This window comes from Rhincodon typus, chromosome 9 (assembly GCF_021869965.1).
Source record: "Rhincodon typus isolate 14 chromosome 9, sRhiTyp1.1, whole genome shotgun sequence".
NCBI lineage: Eukaryota > Metazoa > Chordata > Chondrichthyes > Orectolobiformes > Rhincodontidae > Rhincodon > Rhincodon typus.
In genome coordinates this window covers 24,912,253-24,930,570 of record NC_063340.1, presented here as the reverse complement: position 1 = coordinate 24,930,570, position 18,318 = coordinate 24,912,253, and positions in this window count along the sequence as shown.

Genomic DNA, 18,318 nt, shown 5'->3' with positions numbered 1-18,318 from the left:
ACTTATTCAATAAAACACCGGACTCGTTCCTGGGATGGCGGGACTCTCCCATAAGAGAAATTGGGAAAACTGGGCCTGCATTCTCTACAGTTTTGAAGAATGAGAGGTGGATCTCATTTAAATCTATAAAATGCTGAAAGTAATTGACAGGGTAGATGTTTTCCTGATTGGGATTATTGAACCAAGGGCATAATTTAAAAATAAGAGGAATGTCATTTAGGACCGAGTTGAGGAGAAATGTTTTTACTTGGGTTGTGAAATTTTGGAATTCTCTATCCCAGAGGACTATGGATGCTCAGTCTCTGATGATGTTTAAAATAGGTGTTGATAGATTTCTGACCACCAATGGCGAACAGGATTATGAAGATAATGTCGGTAAAACGCATTGAAATGTTTGCCAGCCATGATTATTTAAATGGTGGAGTAGACTTGATGGACTGAATAGCCTACACCTGCTCCTGACCAATCACTGAATATGATGACCCATGCTGTCCAAAAAGGATTTCTACTCACAGAGATCCTGGCAAGAGTCAGAGTTGCTAAACATGTTGTTGACCTCTGAGGTCTGAGCAAATCGAAGAATGGAAAGGATTCACTCCTATTCCCTGGCAAAGGTATATTTGCTGATGCTCCTTCTCTTGTTCCTCGTCACGTGTGCATTGTGGAGCTGCCCAGGCTGTTCCTATGTTGCAGTGAAGATTGACAGCTGGGAAGATCAGGTCAAGGTGAGTAAAGTCCAAGGTAGTTGAAATGCCTTCCAGAAATGTTGGTAATCACCTGTGAAGCAGTTAAAGCATGCTCTCAGAATGAGTGCTGAGAGAATAAGCATTTCACTTAGACAGGCCAGCAATTATACAGTCTCACTGCTTTGACATCTGTCAGTTTGATTGTCCATTGGGTGCCCACTATGTCCTCACCTTCTTGACCCTGGCATGTTCCACACTTTCCAGCAAAGCTGCCTCTGGCTGTTAAAGCAGAATTCAGAGATCTTTGCAGATTATTTAAATGACTGACCCAAGAGCTCCACAAAGATGTCTTTCTTGCCTGCAAAAGTGACCTGGTAAAACCCACAGGCTGAATCTTATCACATTTTCGCAAAGTGACTTTTTTGTCAAGTTTCAAACAGGGCTTCTCTCCATGAGGCCTACTCAGTTTTCTCGTGCTATTGTCCAAAACACATCTCATTAACCACCTGCCTGCCCCATGGAGTCTGATGCCAGCCTAATTCTCCTAGCCGAACATAGAACATAGTGGCATCCCTAGTGTCCATGCCATCTTGGAACTCCAATCATACACCTAGTCAAGAATTACCAATCCAGAGTTCCCCTTCAAAGTCAATGTGCCACAAACCAATTCTTCTCATGGCACGGAGATGGCGTAGCTGACATATCCTCATATATTTGACTACACATTCCTATCCCTATTGCTGTTTAACCACACAGCTTATCTGTCCTTAGCCACATCCCATCTAACAACCCTCTCTCAGTCACTGCATCTCTCTCGGAACATAAATAAAATGCTTGCCTTTCAAGGACCAACAGTTTTACTATCAATGAATGATCACTGCAACCAGGCTTCGTCTACAGGAAATGGGTGTCAGTTAAGTCCTCTCTGGCTTGTAGTGCCCAACGTTGCTGTGTTGCATTGCATAGAAGGTGATGTTCCTCCTGCTCAATGTTCTCATCCTCCTCCTTGGAAGACTTCTCCTAGTCTCCCAACTCATCAGGCTCCGATCCCTTCTTTGACTGCTCCAGTTGTGCAAGGCATTGCATCCTGGGATTATGTAGAGTAGACTGCAAGCCCCCGCCAGACTGCTCCAATCATCAGAACCTCACCTTCAGGGAGCCTATCATCTGTTTTACCATGGCCATGGGTTGAAGAATGAGCTGCACTGAATCTGCACTCAGTCTCAGTTAGGGAGTTGCATAATGGAGTCATCAGCCGCAGTTGCAGAGGGCAGCCCTTGTCTCCCAGAAACCATTTTTGTAAGGCCCTTGAACATGAGAGTTCTCAAGGATATAGGCATCACGACAGCCTCCAGGATACCTGGTGCAGATTTCCAGGAAGTGGAACTAGTGTTTAGCAATGAGTTGTACATTGATGGGAATGGAACCCTTTTCTCTTGATGAACTCAACTACATTATAAAATGGGCCTCTCAACACAATGTGTATACTGTTTAAGATGTCCTGTATCTGGGGGAAGCCAGCCATGTTGACAAGGCCCACTGCCTGGGCTGCAGCACTGACAACCTCACTGGGAAACAAGGTGAAGTGTGTGATCTGGCTCGAATGGCTTTGTAACAGCCTTAATACATCTGTGGATTGAGGATTGATAAAGGGCCCCATGGGGTCTCTGGAAGGAGCCAATAGTATAACCCCTGGATCCACAAGCCATACTTACAATATACCCATGTGGGGAGCATAACAAACAGAACAGGTTCTTAGTTATGTGAATAGTCAGTATTCACATCATATACAAATTATGGCTTTACGTACTTCCCCATACTTAGGACATGGGTCATTTAGTCTCGGAGGGCCATGAAATGATCCATCGCGGCACTGTGACATTGAACCTTACGCCAATGAATGTGGCACCAGTCATTAACAAAGAGATATCAAGAGAGTGTAAGTGCTGCATGAGTACTAAGCCCTTCTCCTCCCAGACCTGTGTCACTCAGGGAAGGCACCACTGCATGTAAGAGGGTTTTGCATTATATTTATAGTTCAGGTAGAAAGGGAATCAGTTCTGTGCCCCTGTGCGTCCTAGGATTTTTGCATTAACTATGTATGTGGTGGTCTGCAGATGGCTCTTTTAAGGTCACTTGGGATTACACCTGTTTCACAGAGATGTCTATCTTTAATTTGCAAGGACACAGAATGTGGTCAAGATAGCTTGTGATCAGCATTTGCACCCTACACAGCTGTACATAGCAAGCATTTCATGTGAACGATGATTTGATCACAAACGATTTCAGCCTGTGCTCTGCCTTTGAAGAGGCTTCTGTTGCTCAGAAATGGAGTCCAAACTTTTGATCAGCAAACAGACAGACTCTGCCCACTCCAGGCAAGATCACAGCCACTTTCCATTCAAGGGTCACAATTAGCACTCAACAATTTGTGGAAGGTAATGCAGATTGCACTCGAAACTGTGAGTATCAGGCTCAGCCTAGTCATCCCACCTGGTCCTCCATGTGCCTTTCTGCATAGGACTCGGTGGACAGCCCATCTTTCCTGATCACCCACCTGTTCACGGTCATCAAATCTCATCCTTACCTGAGCCCCTGAGCCCCTTCACTGAGGTTTGATCATCCCAACATTATGCCCCATGGTTCCCCTGTCAAAGCCATGTTAAGTGTGACCACCTATCACAAACATTCGCTCAAATTATTTTCACTGTGGTACAGAAGTCTAAGGTTCATGCTCTGTAGTGGTCCTCTGAAACCGGAAGTAAATGGTCGTGAACTGAGTCAGCCACCAGTTGGCACAAGTAAAACATACAAAACATGGCCACGTGCAGCTTAAAATGAACACTGTCTAACAACTACCCTCCCACAGCATCCCGTGTCCTCTCATCCACTACTGTCTGCCCCCATTATATATCAAATTTCTCCCTTTCACCGTCCTTGTACCCTCTGCCTTCAAGGCTGCCCTCTCCAGTCCCCAGTGTTGAGTCTCCCAAGCTCCCTATGATAAGAGTCTCCCCAGATACCAATCCATGTCATTCAGTCCGCTGATTCTCCCCCCAGACTCTGCCTGCCTCGACCAGCTTGACTGACCAGAACCCTGACTGATTCGTGCACTTTTCCCCGACTGACAACACATTAATCCCCTGACTGGCTACACTGGACCTGCAGGACTGACTGTAGCCCGGTCCAGGTACTGGGGGGATCTCCCTGTTTTAGGAAGGATGTTATGCAACTTGAAAGGGTTCATAAAGATTTACAAGGATGTTGCCAGGGTTGGAGGGTTTGAGCCAAAGGGAGAGGCTGAATAGGCTGAGGCTATTTTCCCTCATTGGAGGTTGAGGTGTGGCCTTATACAAGTTTATAAAATCAGGATGGGCCTAGACAGGGTGAATAGCCAAGGTCTTTTCCCCAGGGTGGTGGAGTCCAAAACTAGAGGGCATAGGTTTAAGGTGAGAGGGTAAAAATTTAGAAGGGACCTAAGGGGCAACTTTTTCACACAAAGGGTGATGTGTGTATGGAATAAGCTGCCAGAGGAAATGGTGGAGCCTGGTACAATTACAACATTTAAAAGGCACCTGGATGGGTATATGAATAGGAAGGGTCCAGAGGGAAATGGGCCAAATGTTGGCAATGGGACTAGATTAATTTAGGATATCTGGTTGACATGGATGAGTTGGACCGAAGAGTCTGTTTCCATGCTGTACAGCTCTATGACTCTATGACTACAGTGAGATGGACTCCTTGACCCAGACCTATCCAAGCTGATGTCTGAGCATGAAAAATCTTTGGACTGACTGGAGACACTGGCTTTGTCTGTACTGAGACCTCCTGACTGACCACAGGCCTCCTTGAGGTAAATAAGGACTACAACTTTCAACTTTGTTTCAACTTTGACACGTGACCATTTGGTAGAAGTACATGCAGTGTGCTTGTCTCACAGGGAGTGTTAATTTAGTTCAGAGCCGAACTGCAAGGCAAAGAAGGAGCAGTGTGAGCCTTTAAATTGCAGCTAAAGTGATAAAAGGCATCACAAGGCAAGGCAAGGCAGGGATGCTCTGAGCATTCAGGTACGTACTAGTCGAGTGAGTGCTAACACAGAAAGCATCCCTGAGATACAGCCTCCTATAATCCAGGAGCTGGAACCCTGTCCCTGCGGCAAAGTGACCTTGCAGCAACTTCCGATGAAAGGTGCAACATTCACAGAGTCATAGAGTCATACAGCATGGAAACAGACCCTTCGGTCCACCTCATCTGCCCCCACCAGATATCCCAATCTGATCTAGTCCCATTTGCCAGCATTTGCCCCATTAATCTCTAAACCCTTCCTATTCACATATCCACCCAGATGCCTTTTAAATGTTGTAATTGTACCAGCCTCCACTACTTCCTCTGACAGTTCGCTCCTTACACGCACCACCCTCTGCATGAAAAGATTACCCCTCAGGTCCTTTTTAAATCTTTCCTCTCTCACCTTAAACCTATACCCTCTAGTTTTGGACTCCCACAGCCTAGATTCACCCTATCCATCCCCCTCATGATTCTATATGGACAAAACCAGTGTTTCCAGTCAGTCCAGGGATTTTTCATGCTCAGACATCAGCTTGGATAGGTCTGGGTTATGGAGTCCATCTCACTGTAATCATAGAGTCATAGAGCTATAGAGTCATAGAGTATGGAAACAGACCCTTCAGTCCAACTCATCCATGTCGACCAGATATTCTAAATTAATCTAGTCCCATTTGCCAACATTTGGCCCATTTCCCTCTGAACCCTTCCTATTCATATACCCATCTAGGTGCCTTTTAAATGTTGTAATTGTACCAGGGACAGGGTTCCAGCCTCCAAAACTCCAGGGAAAAAATGCCCCAGCCTATCCAGCCTCTCCTTATAACTCAAACCCTCCAGTCCTGGTAACATTCTTGTTAATCTTTTGTGCAGACTCTCAAGTTTAACAATATCCTTCCTATAGAAGGATGACCAGAATTGAATACAGTATTTTAAAAGTGATCTCACCAATGTCCTGTACAGCTGCAACATGAGTCACAGAGACACTTCCTGTTCTAGCTTGAAAGGGATCTTGTGCGATCTTGCTGCATACAAATTGGCAGTGATGTTCTCCACATTACAGTAGTGACTACATGCTGGAGAAAGTACTTCATCGATTATGAAACACTTCGCTGGACTGAGGTTGTGAAAGGTGTTCACAAAAGCAATATTTTAATAGAAGTTTTGCTGTGCACACCAACGAGTGGTAAGGAGCTGGAACGGCCTTAATCCTTCAAAGTGTTCACCTATAAGGTGCAGATGGTTATTGTAAGTGTATCGGAGAGGTGCCATGAAGATGCAGTGAGGCTGGTATTTGCCAGTCACCTGTGGATGTTCAGTGCATGCAGCCAGTGCTTTTGGAATGTTCACTAAGATATTACTGCAGGGTGTCCAAGGTGGAGGTCCAGAGGAGCAAGCAGCAAGCTGGAGTCACCAGGTACCTACTTTGACAATCTATCAGTAATTCTCAGCATCTTGTTTCTCTCTAGAAAAATTATAGAATAGAAGATTTAATAGAAGCATTAATGAGGTGAGATAAAATAAGAATGAAAGTGATAATGAATGATAATCCCTGTGAACAGGCCTCTAACCACTCACTAGTGAGAATCTCGTATTGATATCTGATATTTAGTTGGAAAATGTGACTTGTTGGTCCCGATAACAGTAAAGGCCTCATTCAACTTCTCATACAATTCTCTCAAATTTTTAAATCTAACGTGTTGTTCAAAGCCTGGGAATACTCTGCCCACAGCTAACATAATTCCTTTCACAAGAACTTGCCCAAATCTGTTGAACATATTTGATTCTTCCTCCTGATGCCAAGAGGTCAGTTGTGAAAACCCCAGTGAGCTTCTGTACAAAAAACAACTGTGGAATATGGAAGGCCTAATGTAGTTTTAAACCCAAGCTGAAGCCAAAGGGGTTGCAATCAACAATCATAATAACTCTCCCTACTCATAAACCTTTAGCAGAATCGAATAAGATTTCCTGATGAAAAAACAAAGAACTACAGATGTTGGAAATCAGAAACAAAACCAGAAATTCCTGGAAAAGCTCAGCAGGTCCGGCAGCTTCTATGAAGAGAAAGCAGAGTTAACGTTTCAAGTCACAGTGACTCTTCTTCAGAACTGATTTTAGCTCAGAAAAGGTTGGTATACATGCTGATGTGGGGCGGAGGATTAAATGATAAGTAGAGAGGACACATTTTGGCAATCGTTTGGCCAGTGATGTGAGAAACTGCCACCACTGTCCCCGTCTGATCACCACTGAGCCGCTTCAACCTATGATGGCAGCCTTTTGTGAATTTTCCCATTGTCTTCTCCCACCATTGAGACCATGCCTTGAATGTTATAGTTCCCAAGTTTATGACTTTCATTCCTAAATCCCAAACTTCTCACCACAAATCTCTTATCCTTTTAAAACTCAGCTATTTAATGAAGCTTTAGATCACCTCGTTACCTCATCAACTATCTATCTTCCTTTTGGCTCCCTCATTACTTTATCTACATGAGATGTATTTTCTATGTAAAGGGTAATTATTTTGTTAAAGATGCATTGTGCAAATTAGTTCATTTGGTTATAAGCAAGTCAATAATTTGTGTTTTATCCCAATCTAAAGAGGTAAAGAACTTTCTGGCAAGTTCTTGCAAATAATACTTTGTGAGGTCATCGCACATAATACTTTGTGAAGGATTCCTAGAACGTGTATGTGATTAAGCTCAAATGCCAAACAGATAAACTCTTCATAAACACACTATAATGTCCAGTGCAGAGTGTACACCTCACTGTATGGTGTGTTTATATAAATATAAGCAATTCAATAATCAAGAACATAACTATGAACATAATCCCACCTTCCACCTTTCCTTATGTGGATTGCCATCTGTTATGGGTATCAGGTCTAGCTTCCATACTATTTTTGACTTTCAACTCACCAGGCCAAAAAAAACTATGGAAAGCATAACTGTAATTTCCTAATCTGTGCTGCCGGTGGCCATGGCAGAAAGCTAGAAGCATTAATTTAAAGATCAATTCTTAAATTGTACATAACAGCAAAAATTAGTCTTGAGTTTCAAGAACAACTATACTTTTCACTGCTTCCGCTTGGACAATGAGCCTGTTGGCAATACAACTTGACCTTGTGCAAACAAATTTATTTCCGCATCGAATGTTGAAGGTCAACAAATTAATAAATAACCATGCAAATAATATGTAATCGTACTGCAGCTCTCGCCTGTACTTGGGCTTGTGTTCTGTGAATCAATCCACAGAGACAACATACGACGAGGTTTTTCAGGAAGCTGAAGCACAGGTCATCCGTAAGATTACAAATTTCCAATGACTCTTCCCGATCTTGCATACAGACTACTGAGATTAACCTTTATTAAGGTTATTAACTATGCTCATTAATCTAACTAATGGTAGCTAAATTTGCTGATGACACAAAAATAGTTAGGAAAGTTAATTGGTGAAGAGTACATAAGGAGCCTTCAAAGGGATGTTGATAGTTTAAGTGAGTGGGGCACAGATCTAACAAATGGAGTACAATGTGGGAAAATGTGAAATTGTCCATGTTGGCAGCGAAAAATTTTTTAAAAAGCATATTATCTGAATGGTGAGAGGTTGCATAGCTCTCATGCAGAGAGATTCAAGTGTCATAGTGTGTGAATCACTCAAGGTTGCTATGCAGGAACAGCATGTATCAGGGAAGTTAATAATATGTTGTGTTTTATTGCACGGGGAATTGAATAGGGAGGTTATGCTTTAGTTATACACGGTATTGGTGAGACAGCATCTGAAATACTGTATGCAGTACCGCTCTGTGGCCACTGTACTTCCAGAAGGATACAGATGAGTTGGAAGCAGTTCAGAGAAAGCTTACTAGACTAATATCTGGAATGAGTGGGTGGCCTTATGAGGAAAGACTCAAAGAGTTAGGCCTGTATCCTCTGGAGTTTAGAAGAGTCAAAGGTGATGGAATTGAAACAAGCAAGATCCTGAGGGTGCCTGACCAGGTGGGTGTGGAAAAGATGTTTCCTCTTGTGAGAAAACCTATAATTAGGGGTCAAAGTTTAAAAATAAGGAGTCACCCATTGAAAACAGAGATGAGGAAACATTTTTCTCTCAGAGGGTTGACAGTCTTGGAATTCTTTTCCTCAAAAGGAAGCGGACGCAGAATCTTAAAATATTTTTAAGGTGGAGTAGATAGATTCTTCATTACCAAGGGGATGAAAGATTATCAGGAGTGTGCAGGACTGTAGACATGAGGTTAAAATCACATCAGCCATGGTAGAGAGGTCTCAAAGGTCTGATTGGACTATTTTTGTTCCTTGTTCATATGTTTGAAAGACAGTGGGGTGACTCGTATAAAGCCCTGATCTGGCTACAGCAAGAATCTTGGAGAATTGCATGAGATGTCCAGCAAGGTATTTTCCGACACTCGGAATAACTCCTGTTTTCCAACACAGTTCTGGACATCAAGTCAAGATTCTTGCTAGGGTGCAATGAGACGGCTATTAATGGAGATTATTGCTCATTATGATACTTGTTAACATCAAATATTGTCTCATTAACATGCAGGTTCCTATCCTACCATGTGCTGGATAGAAATTGGATGCTGACCAGGAAATCGGAATAGTTACTTGATGACTTCAGCTCACAACTTCTTCCTCTGAACCTCCATCTTGGATACCAACATCAATATCTTGGGGCATAATACATGAGCAATGGCTGCTGGTGTCTTACACAGGCCAACCTCTCCACATCATCCAGTCTTGACTCCTAATTCAGCTCCATTCATTTGTCAGAGAGTTTCACAATGTTTCTCTCAATATACTAGCCACTTACGACCTACCCTAGATATTCCCAGGATTGGGAGGTGCCCAATTCCAAAATACCACCATGCTGATGGCCACAGTTGAGGCAAATTGAAGCAACTGTCTCTTACAAGGTCATCAGTGAACTCCAGGGCTTGGGTCCAAGCATCTCCAGATCTCCCTCCTCACTCCTGCTGGAGTTACAGAGGAGACATGATTGAAGAACTTTATTGCCCTGCTGGCTAAAAGACCAGTGGAATCACAGATAGATGGGATCATGAAGATACAGTTGTTTTTACTGGTCAGTCCTTTGAGGAGAGGAGTTGGATGACATATTGCGGCTATACAGGACATTAGTTAGCGCACTTTTGGAATACTGTGTTCAGTTTTAGTCTCCGTGCTATAGGAAGAATACTTTTAAACTTAAAAGGGTTCAGAAAAGATTTACAAGGATGTTGCCAGGATTGGAGGTTTTCAGCTGTAGAGAGAGACTGAACAGGCTGTGGCTATTTTCCCTGGAGTGTCAAAGTCGGGGAGGGGCTGGGGGCGACCTTAAAGAGAGGCACGGATAGGATGAATAGCCAAGGTCTATTTCCCAGGATAGGTAACTAGAGGGCATATATTTAAGGTGAGAGGGGAAAGATTTAAAAGGGACTTAAGGAGCAACTTTAATCATGCAGAGGGTGATGCCTGTATGGAATGAGCTGCTAGAGGAAGTGGTGGAGATGGGTATAATTACATTTAAAAGGCATCTGGATGGGTACATGAATAGGAAGGGTTTGGAGAGATATGGGCCAAATGCTGGCAAATGGGACAGGATTAATTTAGGATATCTGCTCAGCGTGGACGAGTTGGACTGAAGGGTCTGTTTCTGTGCTGTACATCTCTATGACTCAATGACTTTATAAATCAAACATAGTGTTAAGGGCACAAAGTATCCGGAATGTCCAGCAGCTGTATAAACCACTCTGTCACTCTGATTATTCCTGCAGATGAACCAAAGGTTTGAGAAAATTTAATTGTCATGAAAGAAATATTCTGTGCTAGATGAACTTGGTTATATATTATTTTGGTTAATACAAAGCCATATGTTATTATCCATCCAACAATCTTAGGTACAGTAGTCTGGTGAAGTAAGAACAAAATACTGCAGGAGATGGATTTCTCAAATAAAAACAGAACGTTCTGGAAAAACCCAACAGGCCTGGCAGCATCTGTGGAGCGTGAAACAGAGTTTACATACAGAATTTCTATTTTGTCTTAGTTCCAAAACAGAGTCATTGTACTGTAAACATTTTGTTGAATCTTCCCAAATTCGGGTGGTGTGGATTTTCAGGGAATTTTACCTGCCATGGTCCACAGTGACTTTTCTCATACTATCTTCAACTGCTGCCCTCATTAATTATGCATTCAGATTTCATATGCCCTTCTCGTGGGGTCAGCAGAGGTCAAAGTGCTCACTGGAGACAGAACCTTGCATTGTCTGCCCCAAGGGCACCTTGTTTAAACCCTGGCTGCACACCTTTTCAAATTCTGTAAACCAGGGATAACATTCATAGTCTGCTGCTGTAATATCTTTCTCCGGAGATGTCCCAGCCTGCCAGGACTGAGGTAATGGCCCGGGTCAGTGTCGATTCACAGACCAAGAGCAATGCACAGCTGTGTCACAGGAAGTTCAATGATCTGGGCTCTGAAGGGTAAGTGCCAACATTTTTGCTCTGCCACCCCGCACTCACTCTAGTGCACACACCTCCCACCAAGGCTCATGGTTGACCACTCTCATCTTTTCCACTCAACAACTCTCACCCACCTCGTCCTTCACCACTACTATCCCTTGCTGAACTCTGGCTAAAAAGCTATATATTCCACAGAGATTGGGATTGGTCAGTGAGGTGGGAGAAGTGGATAAGTGGGAGAGAAGACGGACAGGTCAAGGAGGCGACACCTTCATCCCCACCTCCTTGACCTGTCTGTCTTCTCTCCCACCTATCCGCTCCTCCCACCTCACTGACCAATTCCCACCACTGCCTACCTGCACTCACCTATCACCATCCCACCTACCTTCCCCAGCCCCACCCCTCCTCTCTCTGTTTATTTCAGACCTCCCTTCCCCCTCCCCATTTCTGAAGAAGGATCCCGACCCAAGAGGTCAGCTTTCCTGCTCCTCTGATGCTGCCTGGCTTGCTGTGTTCCTCCATCTCCACACTGTGTTATCTCTGTCTCCAGCATCGGCAGCTTTTACTATCTCTAGGTGCATAAGAAGTTGTGTTTCCCTGTGCACAAAGGGACCAAGCAGGAGCCTGCAGGTCAAAGGTAACCCTGAGCTCCAAAGTGAATTTCTGAACGGCTGAAGTGGATTCTGAGTTGGTCCAAGATCAGCCATGATATTGTGGGGAGGCTGACAGTTGTTGATGCTCACTTCAGCGGATCAAGTCAGGGGGTAGTCAGTGCCCAGAGAAAATGCCATAAGGTGTTGGTCAACAGACCCAAATATGGAGTCCCCAAAGAAACAACTGGTGAGCTGGATCCCACCAGGTAACTGCTCTGACTTTCATGTCGGAATTGGTGCCCTCTAGTTTCTCACTGGTATGTGAGAGAATTGTAAACTGCATTGAAATGAGGCAAGGTTGGTTAATGATGAGATACAAATGCATAAATATAAGGCGCTCATCATTTGTTAATGACTTCTCATTTAGGCATTGAAAACTCGACAACTTATTTCTCTGTTTCAAGGATGAGATTTTTCATTCTCACTGTATTTTCCCAAATTTCTCACCTGCGTTCAAGTCACTCAAACACTGAGAAAATTCCATTAACTCTGTTTCTCTCATTCTCCAGCACTTTTTCTCTTTTCATTACATAGCAAAGTGGGTTATTTTACAGGATTAGTAATCAGAGGCTTGGACCAGTAATCCCAATAAAGAAGAATTCAAAATCCAGCACAATAATTCAAAATTTGAATTGAGTGTTCTGTCAACAAGTTGAAACATTCATGAGTCAAAAATGACGTTTTTACAAAGTACTTAAAATACCCACAATATGGTCCACAGGAGAAAGGAGTAGATTTGTATTTTGCTGATGATAGTGAAAACCTAGACAACATTTTAGACAAATTCAGCACACAGTTCCAGCCAAAGTCAATCCGTCAGGTCCACCAATATGAATTTCAAAGCCAGACACAGGAATCGGATGAGTCAAAATTTCTTTACAAGATTTAGAAATGTAATCAGCAAATGCTAACTCCAAGAAATAAGTGGTAGGCAGGTAAAGCAGCTCATATGGGATTTAACACATCATGCTGTATAAAAAGAATCAGAGATAGTAGGAACTGCAGATGCTGGCCATCTCCTACCTACTAACCTCATCCCGCCCCCTTGACCTGTCCGTCCTCCCTGGACTGACCTATCCCCTCCCTAACTCCCCACCTATACTCACCTTTACTGGCTCCATCCCCACCTCATCGACCTGTCTGTTTCCTCTCCACCTATCTTCTCCTCTATCCATCTTCTATCCGCCTCCCCCTCTCTCCCTATTTATTTCAGAACCCCCTTCCCCTCCCCCATTTCTGATGAAGGATCTAGGCCCGAAACGTCAGCCTTTTTGCTCCTATGATGCTGCTTGGCCTGCTGTGTTCATCCAGCTTTGCACCATGCTGTATAAAAAGATCTGATTAGAAAAGAGAAGCTCACAATATTCGAAAAGGCCGTTGACAATGACTGCGCACGAGTTCGCAAATCGATAGATAAAGATGCTGAGTATCCAAACAGTTAACTTTCAGTTAAGCCAAAAAAAGGTAGCAGAGCTGGTGAAGTGAAACAGCATCAAAAGAATGTACAACAGAGAGATAGGTATGCGTAAGCTGTGGATGACCATATGATTTGACAGATAGAAAAAAATATGCTACCTTTGGGTCAAACATTGAAGCCAAATCACTGGGAAATGAGATGCAGAATGAAGATTTAGTCTGGTAAAGAAGAATTCAGAGAAGCAGCAACAAGAAGATGAGAAAGTAAATAAACCAGAAATTCATACCCTGGCAGATAAGTTGAGGTTACCAAACCCATAAAATTAAATGAAATGTCAGGATGCCACAGAAACCCATATAATAATTCAAATCAGAAAAAAGTGACAAAATAAGCCTACAGTCATAAATTTGAAGCTGAAGCATAATATCAGAGCACAGGGTAACATTATTCTACTCAGATTGTATTAAAGATCTTTTCTGAAAACTTGAAGAAAATGACTGCACAAAGGAAAAGAGAAATTGAGAGATGCCATGGTGACAGCATGTGTTAAAAATAAGGTTTACCAGCAAGGAATAATTCAAATCAGGCAGGCATCCAAAGACGGAGATGTTAACTATACATGCTACATCAATGTAGGTGGTCCTGTCATCTGGAGGCTGAACTTCTGATATCTTCAGAAATGTGAAGTGTTCTTTAACTTAGAGTCCTTCTTTGCAGTGCTGGATCACCAAGGAACTCTAGCCATACACCCTTTTATCAGCACGAGCTATACCGTGGTAAGTTTTAATTCAATTACACACTAAAAAGCTATGGAACATTTAAACATCTTTACGGTGTGTAAGTGAATGAGTGTGGGTGAGAAAGTAGGGAGGCAGGGTATATTTACTATAGTACATATTTAACTTCACTTGTTAGCCTGGGACCTCCCAGTTTCCTGTAAGGGTTGGGTTTTGTTGCCTCAAAGTGAGGGAACCAAAAGGAGAGAAAAATCTAACTGACCTCATACTGACCCATCTACAAGGTGCTAGTGTGAATGTCTATGACAATATCAGTCTGAGTGATCATGTCGCTATCTTTGTGGGACCAAATCACTTTTTCACATTAAGGATACCTTCAATTATGTATGACACTATTACCTTACTCAATGGGACCAATTTCAAACAGGGCAGCACGCTGGCTCAGTGGTTGGCACTGCTACCTCACAGCCATGGGGACCCGGGCTCAATTCCACCTCAAGCGACTGTCTATGTGGAGTTGCATGTTCTCTATTCATGGGTTTCTGCCTGGTGCTCCGGTTTCCTGCCACAGTCCAAAGACATGCAAGTTAGATGGATTGGCCATGCTAAATTGCCCATAGTGTTCAGGGATGTAAGTGGGCTAGCCATGAGAAAAGCAGGATTACAGGGAGGGGATGGGGGGATGGGTATGGGTAGGATGCTCTTCAGAGTGTTGGTGTGGACTTGTTGGACTTGTAGGATTCTGTGAAATTCTATATATCAAGAAGCTCAAGAATGGGCATCCATAATCATCAGCAGCATTGAACTACGTTCAGTCGCAAGCTGTAACACCATGGCCCAGCATATTCCCCCACTTTACCATTTATCATTGTGCCAGAAGATCAACCCCAGTTCAATGAAGAGCACAGGAGGGGATGCCATAAGCAACAGCAGACATTCCTAAAAATGAGGTGTCAACCTCACAAAGCAACAACACAGGACTACTTGCATGCCCAAACAGTAGAAGCAGCATGCAGTAGACAGAGCTATGTGTTTCCACAAACAACAGATCAGATCTGAGGTCTGCAGCCCTGACCTATCCAGTCATGAATGGTGGTGGTCAATTAAACAAATCACAGGAAGAAGAAACTTAACAAATATCCCCATCCTCAATGATGGGCGAGCTCAGCACATAAGCGAGAAAGACAGGGATGGAGCATTCACAACAATCTTCAGTCAGAAGTGCCCGGTGGATGATCTATCTTGGCCTTGTCCAGAAAACAGATGTCAGTCTTCAGCCAATTTGATTCACTCCTTGTGATATCAAGAAACATTTTGAGGCAATGGATACTGCAAAGATTATGGGCACTGACAACATTCCAGAACTAGCTGTAATCCTAGGCAACCTGTTCCACATTGACATTTGTGGAAATTCTACGTATGTTCTGTCCAAAAAGAGCAGGACAAATCCAAATACAGGCCTATCAGTCTACTCTCAATCATTTGCAAAGTGACAGTGGAGTGTTGAGAGTACCAAGTATCTTTTGCAAAGGAATAACCCTGTCACTCAGCTTGGATTTTGCAAGGCCAATTGGCTCTTGACTTCATTACAGCCTTGGTCCAAAGTAGCTAAATTTGAGAGTCCATGTGACAGTAACTGCCCTCAACGTCGAGGCAACACTTGAATAAGTTTGAATTAATTTGAATCAGGCAGAAATCTCTACAATTGTTGGAGTCATGCCTAGAACATAAGAAGATGGTTGAGGTTTCGGAGGTCACTCAACTCAGCTCTGAAGTATCTCTGCAGGTGTTCCTCAGTGTAGTACCCTCAGACCAACCACCTTCAGCTGCTTCATTAATGGTCTTCCCTCCATCATAAGGTCAGCCATAGGGATGTTCACTGTGACTGCATAACTTTTAGCACTATTCACAACTCCTCAGATTCTGAACCAGTCTATGTCCATATGCAATTAGACCTGGATAGCATCTAGGCTAGGGCTGCTTACTGACATTCACACCACACGCTTGCCAGATACATGGGAGATTCACTACCTGCAAACTCCCCTTCATGCCACACATCATTCTGACTTGCAATGATGTTGTCATTGCTTAAGTGTTACTGGGTTAAAATCCTGGAACTCCCTCCATAATGTTACTGTGGGTGTTTGTACAGTCCAAGGACTGCAGCAGTTCAGGAAAGCATCTCATTACCACCTTCTCAAGGGCAATTAAGAATGGGCAATAAATTTTGGCCTAGTCAGCAATGCCCACATTCCACGAATGAATAAAAAGAAGTACATTTTTTTGAAAATGAATCATTAATTCATTAAATACCAGCTGTTGCATATCCAACATCAAACCTTTCAGAGGTTTTTTGCCAATCAATACAAGCCAACCTCTTCCTTATACCTTTATAATTTCCCTTATTTAGATTCCAATCCCAAATTCATATAGAACTACAATTTTTCAAATTTAATAGAAATTTCCATCATACTATGCTAACAATTCCCCAAAGGCTCTTTTACAACAAGATTATTCATGAGCCCTTTCTTATTGCTTACATAAAAGAACATATGACCTCATTGGTCCAGAAAACCATTCTGAACACATTCCAGGAATTCTTCCTCCATAGAACTGGTACTTATTAGGTTTGCCAGTTTAAGTGTAGATTAAAGTCAACCATGACTACATCCCCCTTGCTACATGCACCATTAATTTCCTGATTTAATACCATGCACTTTGTCACCACTACTTTTTGATGGCCTACTCCTGACAATAATTGTTACCCCTTGCTATTTCCTAGCTCCACCTAAATAAGATTTACATTCTGTGCTTCCAATCATTGATCATTCTTCACTGATACTGTGTCTTATAATCAGCACTACCACCAAATCTTCCTTTCCTTTTTGCCTATACTTCCTGAATGTAGAATATTCTTTAATATTCTATTCCCAGTCTGCGTTGCTGTGCAGCCACATCTCCATAACTGCATTTAAATCATACCTATTTATTTCTACTAGCACTATCAATTCACCTAGATTGTTGCATTTTAATTCTGCCATTTTAACATTATTGCATAATTTAACTCTGGTTGACTCTAGGGTTTGTTTCTGCCGCTTTCCACTTTCATTAGCTTTACTGTTTCCCATTGTTAGTTTTGCTTTTCTCCTATCTAAATTACCTCTCAGGTTACCATTCCTCTGACAAGAAACCCTCCCCAATAACCCCAGCAATCTCCCTGCAAGGAATTAGTACCAGTGCTGTTATGGAGCAACTCGTCCATCTCTTACAGGTCCCACCTGCCTCAGAACCAATTCTAATGCCTCAGATGTCTTAAGCCTTCCCTCCTGAACTGTTTTTCCAGTCATATGTTCATTCGTCCAAACTTGCCATTTCGGTATTCACTAGCAAGCAGTCCTAGGAGTAATTCTGAGATTACTGTCTTTGATGACCTGCCTTTCAATCACTTGCCTAGCTCTCTAAATGCTTTCAGGACTTTATCCTCCTTTCTACCCTATGTTGTTGGTGCCAAGATGAACCATGACCTCTAACCCTTCACCCTTTCAAAAAGAATGTATTGCAACCGTTACATGACACCCTTGACCCTGACTGCAGGGAGGCAACATTCCATTCTAGAGTCACGTTAATTGCCAAAGAACTGTCTGGCTAACCATAACAGTAAATAAGTCAGAACTGTCAGACTCCCCAACTCTAACTCAGAATCAAAGGCTTTATCAGAGAGATCTGAGGAGCAGTGCAAACTTTCCAAGCAATTCCCTTAGAATGAGTGAATCAGGACTTCCAAGGACGTCCTAATGACTACCACTGGTCATTAGTGCAGTCCCCAACTATTTGGAGACTGAAAGATCTGAGCTAGTGTCTTTTTTGAGAGATGGGAATAGGCTGTAAAAGTTTGGAATTACACATTTAAATATAAAGATTAATCGCATATGTCCTTTTGTTTAGACTTAACGTTAAAAATATTATAATGGTTATATTGACATTCAGAACCTTTTTTCACCCCTATAAATTCTTTAAGACAATTAGGAATAAATTGTGCTATGAAAGATAGAAAGATAGCGAAAAAGTGAGAAATCAGCACAAGTACCTAAAGTATCTAAAATAGGTTATTTAAATCTGATCTCAATATCGAAGAGACAGTAGGAACTGCAAATGCTGGAGAATCTGAGATAACAAGGTGTAGAGCTGGATGAACACAGCAGGCCAAGCAGCATCAGAGGAGCAGGAAGGCTGACGTTTCGGGCCTAGACCCTTCATCAGAAATGGGGGAGGGGAAGGGGGTTCTGAA